This window comes from Tenebrio molitor, chromosome 5 (assembly GCF_963966145.1).
Source record: "Tenebrio molitor chromosome 5, icTenMoli1.1, whole genome shotgun sequence".
NCBI classification, from domain to species: Eukaryota; Metazoa; Arthropoda; class Insecta; order Coleoptera; family Tenebrionidae; genus Tenebrio; species Tenebrio molitor.
In genome coordinates, this window is record NC_091050.1 from 22,962,776 (window position 1) to 22,974,463 (window position 11,688).

Genomic DNA, 11,688 nt, shown 5'->3' on the forward strand with positions numbered 1-11,688 from the left:
AATATTCTAATCTTTGGGGGAGATCAACTGGATGTAATTCTTGAACAGATGTGAGACGGTAGGGAAATAGGTGAAGATCTTTTTTCACAATTGAATGACAGGTACCAACAGACACACCAAGTTGTTGTGATAAATGCTCAATTGAAGTGCCTAGGGCTTCTTCCATTGCTTGTCTCACCTCTTCAATCACTTCTGGAGTTCTTTTCTTTGGCCTGCCGCTTCCAGGTTTTCGTCCCACAGATCCATTTTCTTGAAAATTCTTTAAGGAAACGTTTAAAGTTTGTCGAAACTGTGTATATTCCACTGCAATGTCTGCAATGAAGACTTTATGTTGTTCAGTGAAAGCCATTGTTCACAAAAATGTCGGAAAACAGTAAAACACTGACGCAGATTTCGTTTTAGTTCTGACAAGAACTGATTTTTTGTACGCAAGACGAGGAATAAAACGAATAAAAGCACAAACACAACTCAATTTGAAAACGGGAAATAGAACGAATGTCAAATGTCAAAATTTTAATATGAAATTGGGACAAAACTTACTATGCAACCTGTGTAACTCCGGAGAATAATTGATTGCCTACGAAATTATCTACACTGTTAACAGAATTAAAACGTATTCAACGCCTACTCTAAATATAATTATTTTTGAAGGCACGTTACTATGGCGGACAATAAATTTAGGCCGGCCTGTCAATGGCTTGACATCAAAATGTGAAGCTGGCATTATGTTCAATTAACCCCTTTTCGATTTTTGTCATTCTTGTCATCGTGACAGCGATAATCAAAATTAAAATTGGGAAAAGAAGCGTACACCAGAGAGAAGTGCGTAGTACAAATCAGTTATGGTAGTGCGTCATGATCTGTAAGTTAGGAAAAGGGCGAAGGAAACATCAAACAGCTTGAAAAACTTAAGTTTGACAAACTAACACGTCAGTCATAATGACAATAAATGGTCGCTTGCATTGACTTTTTTGAAATGTCAGAAATTTGCCGGCCTAAATTTATTGTCCGCCATAGTACTACAGCGGACAAAAATTTTTGAACGACTTGTTATTCCTTTGACATAAATGTAAAACTGGCTTTATGGTCAACTAACCTAATTTTTTATTTTTGCTTTTCTTGTCATGTCTTGTCACGTCACCAGTGACAGATTAGTCAATCATAGATGAACACAAAAATTTTGGTATGCCTATGTCGACTCACGAATGGTGAACGTGGATGAATCTTAATCGTTTCGTCTTTGCCGTTGAAATTGCGAAAGTCGCTGCAGCCCCTAGGCTATCGAGTGGTGTAGAATGTAAATACGCACTATTACGACCCAAAAGACCTAGAAGGTCGGGCCGGCCACAAAACACAAATCAGGCGTCCAGATTGGGGCGCGGAAGGGAGAGAGATACAAGTTTTGAAGGACAACACAACATTTATTTCCGTCCGAGATGTACAGGGGCGGTTTGCCCGGTTCCTGCACCTCGCAGGGTGCGATGTCGCGCAGGACTGGTCACTCCTCGTTTCCGGTTTTTGATGATCGAGTCGTGGTTCAGTGGGACCTAGAGTGTGGCTCGAGAAAGACCGTCCTGGTTTTCGGGAAAGTGTGTCGCCGGCGGAGCTCCTCCGGAGTCTAGGCTCGCTTCCTCCCTGGCCGGGCTTCACCGGGTGGTGCCTCCACGAGGTGGTGTGGCTGGGTGAATGATGACGAATGAACAGGAAGAGTCCTGGAGAGTTGGGTTGAGAATCTTGCTGGTCGTCTTGCTGAACAGTGAAAATTTTTCAGCTGCGAGAGCCGCCATTTTGGTTTTGGGGTCGTCCTTACTTGCGACGCTAGTACCGAGATTTATCCGTCTTCGACGATTCCGGTTCCGATCCCTAACTAGATCGCGAGCCTATCTTTTCGCCGGTTAATTTTAATCGGTCCTTTGACCTTCGCCTCCGGGACGTTATTACCTTGAACGCTCGGACACTAAATTTTAACACGGCGAAACGGTACTATGTGCTGTTCGGTGGACCTTTGCACGGAAAAGAGAACGAGTTCTTCCGTTGCAGGTTTTGCATCGGCTCTCTTCACTAATTAGTGGGGACGAATTTGCGGGTGGTTTTACCGACCGATAAAATCGTCACAGTACCTATCTAGTTCTTAGAGGTTTAGCATCAACACAAAATCAGGAATGTCTTCATCATAGATGAAACCAAATTTAGTTCTGTTTACAAGACAGAACGACCTAACAGGTTGTATTTTGGTACGCAAATATCAAAAAATTCAAAGTACAGATCAATCCACAATACTAACAAATTATAACATTTATTTATTAAACTTAAAATTAAAAGTGTTGGGGCTCGTCTTCTTTTGCTCTCCTGTCAGGCGGCTCCAGTTGTGATTGGGAATTTAAGAAAATTCTTGAACAGTTTTAGTATAAAGATATGTATTGCAAAAATGAGGGAGGTCACAATAGTTCATCTGCACTTGGTGGTCGTTGCTGGAGGAAGAGGCCGCAGTCCGGTCTTGCACCGTCCAGCTGCGGTTCTCTCTCCTACAAGGGTAGGGGTGGTTCGCTCTGTGTCGCAGCCACATACCACCCGCACTACTCCTACTAGCTAACACAGTTGCCTAACCTACATTTCTTAAAGCTAACAAAAGTTTAAAATAAAAAAAACTTTACAACTAAAACTGAAGAATTTGATCATTGCTCCATTTTGTTGTACAACCAAGAGCAATCTATTCCTCATGGACAGGCACAGATTTCGGTGATAATTCGGGGGTGCCTCGTTCTGTTTCACGGAAGACACCCGCCTTCTTCCAGAACCTGGACGCCGAACCACCGTCCTAGTGTCTTCCCACTTCCGCATAATGGCATGGATAGCGCCCTTCGATAACCCTAAATTCGTCGAAATTTGCCCATACGACATACCCCTCTGGTGAAGGGTTACTATTTTGGCTTTAGTAAATTTAGATACGGCTGCCATTGTATCACTAAATTATTATTATAAACTTGATAGACGTTTACTTCAAACCGTCAATTTTTCGATTTAATTTATAAACGTCATAATAACAGTAAAGGGCAGCTTACATTGACATTTTTTAATATGCCAAAATTTGATCGTTCAAAATTTTTTGTAGAACGGCAGATCGTATTTTTACAAGGGTAATGCAAAGGTAACTAGATGAAGATCATTTTGTTCCACACTACCACACTGTAAAACTGTAGAATTTAGTTTTGTGCTGCTGAAGATCTACATATAAAACTTTTTTGTTTGTTAATGATGTCTTCTGAGTTAAAAATTTATTTTTATTTTCGAATTGTATACTTAATTCATAATGTTTTATATGTATATTTTTCTAGTTTTAGTATTAAGATATTTACCGTTTTTGAATAAACATTATACCGGGATATTAAAAATTATCTTGGTCAAAGGTGGTCATGGATTGGAAAACGTCCGTCTCAATTTATTTAGTGTGACGATTTCTTCGGTACGAACGATTGGCCTACCAGCACCTTTTTTATGAGTCACAGAGTCAGTTTCGCGAAACACATCAACACAATTTGTAAAAATCCTTCGACATTACTGCAAAGTATGGGAAAAAATAAAACTATCTGAGAGATCTTGACATTCAAAAAATGATTGACACAAATGCTTTGACAATTATTTGAAAATCCATGACCACATCTGACCAAGATAATTTTTGATATCCCACCTAAGACTTTCGAGCCTAATTGGTTATTTGCCAACGGATTTTTATGAAATTTAAAATGCAGATATTTTAGACAGTGAAGAGTAAAATCCCACCCAAGTCTTAAAAACGTAATTTTTACATGCCTTTTTAAAATGTTAAATCACTTAAGATTTATATCAAAAAATTGATCGTCAATAAAAAATGCTATGAGGAGAAACTCGTCCTTGAAAAAACATCTGGTTTGCAAAAAAAAAAAAAAATTTTAAATAAACTAGGCCAAAATGAATAGGGAATTCCACAATTTTTCTTGGAAAGCAAAATAATTGCCCCAATCCTCCTACGTAATCTTAAACACTGGATAAATTTAAAATGTTACAGGTACTTGAAACATTACATTTAATGTGTATATATTTATATTTCTAACACATTTCATTACAAATTTAAAACTGCATTTATAAAAAATTCAAAAATGCAAAAATTCCCTATTAATTTTTGCCTAGTTTATTTTCTATAAATTTATACAATTTTACTTTTCTAATAAAGCGCGCCCACTTTTTACAGATTTTAAGGAGTGTACAAAATGTTGCTCATCAATTATTTCAAAAGATGACTGCTCAAATACCTTCAAAATTTAGATCAAATTTTTAACAAAATCTAATTTTTTGGTTGGATCAGACGAGCGATTTAGTTAATTGTTTGTGTAGACATGTATTTTTTAATGTTTAACAATTTAATAATAATCCGCTTAATTTTCAATAAAGAAACATGTGTTAAAGTTACATGTTTTAACTTTTAATATCACTAATTGAATCTTTACCGTCTGACATATCTAGATTTCTTAGATGGGACACATGTACTACTACTGCAACTGTTGTTGTTAATGTTATCACCTCTACCTTGCATATTTGAACTTCACTGGGCCGAGATCCGTATATAGGCGAGTATTGCCCATCCCATCTAGGTGCAAATATTACGTTCCCAGCCGGGATTTAAATAATCCCGGTCATCGATGACGTCACTTGCATGATGTCGTAACAAAACCGGGATTCGTATGAATACCGGTGCCGGGAGGCTAGCCACAGCGTATTTTTTACTGTTGTCAAAATTATTTTAATCTATCAGTGTCATACAGGTAAATCCCTGCTGCGGAGGCAGGGTTCAAAAGCAAAAGATCAACATGGTCGCGGTTTAGACAACCTTCAGAAGCAAGTAAGACGATTCTATATTTATCAAAAACTGAAGGTGCCATATTTTTGACAAGAATAATTCGAAATTGTCATGTATATTGTCATTAATACTTGATTTACATTTGAAGTGTCAAGAAGTGACGACCAAAGTATTTTGGTCGCGATAATACACAACGTTCACACACGAGAGTTAAATTGTTTGCAAAACAACTCAATATTTTTAGAATTGGTTGCAAAACAAACTCAATATTTCTGGATTCAATCGTTAATTTGACAAAAATAAATAAAATTCACATCACCGCACTTTTCACCTAAAAAATGACAGTGACAGCGACAAAAATTGACAATTCACATGAAAGTGGCAACCAACAATACACCAAATAAGGGAGAAAAGTTAAATTTCGGGAGAGTCAAGAAAGTCGAAACGTTTCAGTACATGGCCATCGTGAAAAAAGGAAAGAATGGTGAAAAAATTGCTCTATCAATCTATCATTATTTCACTCTGGCGTTACACCAATACGTGCACCAAAATATCTGAATCATAAGAGTGTATTGAAAACAATTGATGTTGTTTCGCAATCTTGGCTTTAGAAAAGTCAAATTTTGATGTAAGTACATATTTTGATTATTTTTGTAATGGTAACAGTGACTTTTCAAAATGTTTGATTTAGAACATAACATTTTTCTTACTAAGAGTTATTTTAAAAACGCTAAACGACAAGAGAATGGCGAATGGAAGTATTCTCTAGAGCACTGCGTTGATAATTTTCAAAACGCATTCCCTAATTTTTCTGTAGATTGGTCCAACAAATTTATAAATGTGTGGCGAAATTTCGTAATGGAACTGTTGGTCTAAAAACCGGTAACGGAGCGCCCAAAAAAAGAACTCCTGAGATTATGGCAGATGTTCCAGCAAGAATGGAGCAGTCTCCTAAAAAACCTCTCCACAGATTAGCCCCAGAGATGGACCTCTCACATGGAATTTGTCACAAATATTAAAACAAGATTTAAATCATCATTCCTATAAAATTATCGTCGTTCAAGAGCTGCTTCCAGAAGATTACTGTCGGTGGTTTTTGAAACATCTAAATTTCTAATTTAGATTATTTCTAAGCAATTTCTAATGCATGCAACGCTATAACCGTTCAGATGTTGGAAAATATTCTTTATTGCTTTCATTTCCTTTAAATTAAAACGATTGAATATGAGTACCATAAACGGCATAACCTCACAATTAGTCAATTGGCATTCTGGGCAAACGTATAAAAACATCCCGCCTACTTTAATTTATAATGTAAATGATCGCACGGTAGATTCTTTTGCTTTAGATTCTCGCTGCGATATACTCTTACTGTCCTATTTCAGCCAATTAGAATCGTTGAAACTGGGTCATCTGACACATGAATTAAGAATAAAATTATTATTTAATTTTATTCTTAAGTATTATTACTATTATTATTATTATTATTATTATTATTATTATTATTGAAGTGAAACTTTTTATGGGAGGGTCTTGAAATTCTGATCGGCAACCTTTTTGTGTGACGAAAAGTGGTGGGGGTAAACACTATTGGATCGAGTGAAAGCAGTGTCTCTGTCTTTGTCACACTCACGGCATTTATCGATAATGTGATTTGGAGGCTTAAAAATGAACAATGAGTTATGCATTTCGATATTGTTTAGTGTTATCGTTGTTTATAATTTATTTTCTTCATTAAAATATACAATTTTGTTGTGAATATGCTATTTAAAAGTGATTGATGGATAATTACAATGTTTCCCTGTAATACAAAAGTTTCACTTCTATCGTGCGTCTTTACGACACATTCTGGTTTTTATTCGTATCCCACCTCCACCCGGCGGCACGGCAATTTTGCCGGAGTACATACACTATTACGGATATTACTATCAAGTAATAGTGCAGTGCTTATCAACATAATTACCGGCGTCTCGCCTCCACATTTTGACTTTGTTGTGTTTTATTATGTTCTGTGTCAATGTTAAGGAACTTCCTCACGAGTGACATGAGTATAATAATATACCTTTTTGAATTTCAACTACCAATGTGTTATCTAAATCCAGAATTTTTAAATTTTTAAAAAGAGATTGCGGTACTATTCCCGTTGCTGAAATTACAAGTGGTGAAATCGAAATTTTTTCTAAACACCAAAGATTTCTCATAGCAACGGAGAGCTCTAAATATTTATTAATTTTTGTGTTATATGTCTGTGTTATATTATGTGAATTTGGAACAGCTATATCTAAAAGATATGCTTGCTTTTGTTGTTTATTTAAAATTTTAATATTATTATTCAAAGAACCCAACAGAAGAATTCCAATTATAGAGTTCTGTTAAAATTTGATGACATCAAGAGAATAGAAAAGTACCTGTATAGCCCGAATGCTCTAGATTGACATCAGTTGCATATGCAAGTGTATCAGATACTGTTAAAGTTTCTCGATTTGACGCAGTTCAAGGTACAAGAAAATAGGTCCAATTGGCAATGCAGGTCATTTGCCAATCTGCACATGTTGCACTATGGTGAAAATTTGACTACGTCTGTTCTATGAGCTGGCAGATAAAAGAGTCTATAATGCCGCGATTTCGTGCCTCGAGATCCAGCATTAAATGCTAACTGGGATAAGATTTCCGAACAGTCTAAAATATTATGCAGGAGTTTGAAAGCAAGTTAAAAGTAATTCGACTAAATTGCTCAATGGGTAGGTATAAGTAGGTAGTCCAAAGTTTGATGTTAAAACGAAGTTGTTGATTAAATGTAAATATGTAACTAAATTTCGTCGGCAAAAGAAATTTCCAATTACAATACTCCTCACTTCGACATTATAATTTTTTCAGAAATAAGACCAAACCAAATGTGAGATTATTTTTGTTTCAGACCCTAATTTCTTTTCCAACTGATTTGTACAGACATCTTCATCTATCAACACATGCACAAAACATTAGTCTCTCAATTTTAAACTAATTTTAACGCCATTCGCCGATTTTAAAACGGCCTCTAACGACAACTGCACTTTGTGTTCAGGTGTAGATGGCATTAATTCGAAGTGTCGAATAATTTTTGACAGAGTACTTTTCAGTTCCAACATTGCAAATTTTTGACCTGAAACTTGAATTATTAAGAAATTCACATCGTATAAGTATGACACCCACCTATGCAGTTTCTTGGTCCAGCACTAAAAGGTATGTAACAATAAGGAAGTGTACCATCGATTATTTCAAATCTGCTAGGATTGAATTTTTCTGGGTCTTCGAAGTATTGAGGATTTCGATGAACTGCATACGCACAAACAGTAATCGTAACACCTTCCGGAATAATGCTACCATCTACAATGTCTTCGTTAGTTTCAAAAAGTTGCACAAGCTGTAATCTTACTGAATTCTACAGGTTCGTTAGTTTTTCTGGCGTAAAATGGTACAATTGGATACAGTCTCAGAGCTTCCTTAATAACTTGTTCCAAATATTTCATACTTTGCAAGTCTGCATATGTGGGAGATGGATTTTTGTTTGAACCAAATAACTCTCGCTGCTCTTCTAATGCTTTAGTCTGAACTTCAGGATGATTTGCAAGACAAAATATAGTAAAACTTATAGCTGAAGCTGTAGTGTCATGACCCTAAAATCTGTATTATTTTTAAAGTCACAAGGACGTCCCCTTGTACCTCGAACATAAATGTATCGACTTCTTCCCGGATTTCCTTTTGGGTAAGTGGCCTACCGTCCACCGTGGCGTCCAACATCAAATCAAGAAACGCTTTCTTAGTCTTGGGACTAAATTCGTCATTTTGCGGTTCTTTGTTGGTTGGTTTTGTAATTCCCTACGTCTCTTTATAATCATACTATTTGTATGTCCATGTAAAATTTTTAAAGCTCTTTTTTGCACGTAATAATTTTTCGTCAAAGGATAAGTCAGATCGAACATTCCCAAAAGAGAAAATGTACGTTCGATTCCTATTCTGCACATGGACTTTACGCTCCGAACATATTCGGAATCGCTATTCTCTTGTGCATTTACTTTCGTACCCATTGCAGTTTCTAAAAATAAATTCAATAGAGTCGAGTACCCGTCAAGTTTTGCATTGATTATTATTCTGAAGCCGTTAAATGCAAAAGTGCCAAAAGTGGGATAAGTCAATGTTTGAGCAATGCACTTCAACACCTCATATGGAAAGCTTTACCTCCATTCTGTTTTGTGCAAGAGTAGTGCGAGGCAAACTCCAGTACTTTCTCACTGCATAACATAGATATGAAATTCATCGATCTTATTGCATTTGACAGAACTCTTACATTAACCCTCATTATCTAGGAATCTACTTATTTGACTTACACCAGATTCGCATTAAACAGCTCAATATGAACGGAGAAACTCGCTTACCACAAATAATATCCAAAGTGCATAGTGTAATGAACGGATAAATGTCAAAACTCTTTTTTCCCACTTCTTTTCTGAGCTTGTTTATTAAAATGTTTCCTGATGATTCAAAAACGTCAAGGAACTGTTCTAAGATCTGAAAATGGAATGCTGGGGTTGCAATTCTTCGATGTTTTCTCCATTTTGGCCCTAGAAAAATTTTAACCAATAGATAGGTATGTTTACTTCTATTTAAAATTTGGTTTTATTACCGTCACTGATTAATAAGCCAGTTCCCAACCATGCGCGAAAGTAGTTGTAGTCGTCAGACTTGTTTAATATTTTCGTAGAACTTAAAACAAATTCCAGGAATTTGTAATCGGAAATCAATAATGCCTTACGGATTGGCCCTAAATGCAGTAGTAGTACTCCTCCATATTTTTTTACATAGTTATGCATAACATCTATGAAGGCTGGGAGAATGTGAAACGTTCAATTATTTTATTTCATTTAGAAAATATTGTTTATGTACAGTTGATTACAAGAAAAAACGGTAAATGAAAATTTTTCTAGTGTAAATTTGGTTTTGTCCATTTGTCAATTAATTGTCTACTTGACAATACCTTTCAAATAATTTTTTAAAATGTCATTGAATTGTGCCCATAATTCTAACCTATATCTCGTAAACAGATTTTACCCTATGCACAAATTGTAAAAATATGTCAGTTTTATTCTGACAGTTTCCGATGTTTTTTGCAACCAACTGTATACAAGGTGAAACAAGAGTATCAAATATTGGCTGTAACGTTTTAATTTGACAATTTATGAAAAAATGCTTAATATGAAAGTTGATTGGTGTATTATCCTGCATCATCTGGTCTTTCTAGTTTGTTCCTATGTTCTTTTGTTTTGCTACTATGGCAACCAACTTTGGTTTTAAATAGCACCCATACATTTTTTGTGTGATTTTCAAACAAGCGTATCTTTCTGTATTCATAAATACAGTTTTGCCATTATGGGGAAAAAGAATGAAATTAAAAAAAAAAACAAAGGTGATAAAATTAACTTACTAAGTAATAACATGCAATATCAAGAATGTTAACAATTTTTGTTGAACGTCATGCATGATAATAAATTTTTATATTAAACGTTTTTTCATAATTTTTCAAATTAAAAAGTTACAGCGATTATTTGATACTTTTGTTGTTCCACTCGGTACGTAAATCTTTGTAAACCACCTTGACTGGCATTCAAAAATGAAACTTTTCTGCGTCAGTCACGCTGTCAGTTTTTGAATTTTGAAAGCTGAGTTAATTGCAGTGAGTGTAATTAAATCATCGCTTTGACGTGTTGCCTACCCGTTATTATGCCACAAATCACAATTTTTGAATGTACTGTCGTGAGGAAAAAAAAACCTGGTCGTCAAAATCAGGCTTTGAAGCAATGGGAAATGCTCCATTGCATGGAGGTCTATGGCTCCATTGTAAAAACGGTTGTAAATATCATAACCTATCCTCATGTTGTATGACATTAATTGACATTGATTAATTAATTTTTTTAACACTTTGTTGACATGGGCATAATCATTAATCAGGCAGGGATTTTTTTTAAATTTCTGCCAATCTAACTAAATTTTGAAATAACATCGAAGGCAAGAATTTTTTGCTCAAGACACTAAATAAGTCAAAAAGACTAAAATATGACAAGAGTAAAAAATGAGGTTAACGTAAGGGTTGTTTTAGAGTTTATGCTATGACATTGGCAATACTGCCCGAAATTTTATTTCCGCAACTGTATGTACATGTTCTGTAAACAATCATCGCGTATCGTTTCATCAGCTTCTTCAGGACAGTTTATTAATAGTTAAATAAAGAAGCAACTTACTTGTTGTAGAACTAAAATCGAGAACGTTGCCAAATATCGGATGAGGAGGAGGTCCAGGAATAGTCTTATAGAAATCATTATTTTTATTTTTCTGGCGGAACCACACTATAAGAATACCGATTATCAGAAATGATAAAAATATTTGTAATATGAGAGTCATTTCGCAGCATCAGTATTAATCGAAGTTACATCAACTGTTGTATTTGAGCGATATTTTAAGTTTATATAGAAAGTAATGTCACGGCAAATTTAACCTTTGGTATGTGGTAAATAAAATCAGACGATCTGAATAAATGACGAGTCACAAAAAGTTCAGTGATAATAAACTGTTGAATTCTCAATAATTATTATCAATTAAAACATTTTTGAAAAAAATTTAATGTTCTCCTGTCAACTAAGGGGGTCATTCACGAAACCCGGTAAGGCTCGATAGGACATTGCAATTTCAAAACCATGACAACTGATATTGTTGAGGTGAGGAGGTAGTTCAAGGGCCGAGGCGGCAGCTGAGGTCCGTGAAACCTCCGATGTTAAAGAAGAAACGTATGCATCGTATATTGTATTAAATTTTTCCTACTA

At 35.4% G+C, this 11,688-nt stretch overlaps 1 pseudogene; it reads right to left on the minus strand.

Annotated features, from left to right (window-relative positions):
* Positions 1–7,729: 7,729 nt before the first annotated feature.
* LOC138131909 (cytochrome P450 4d2-like) lies at positions 7,730–11,362 on the minus strand (annotated as a pseudogene).
* Between the last annotated feature and the right edge of the window lie 326 nt (positions 11,363–11,688).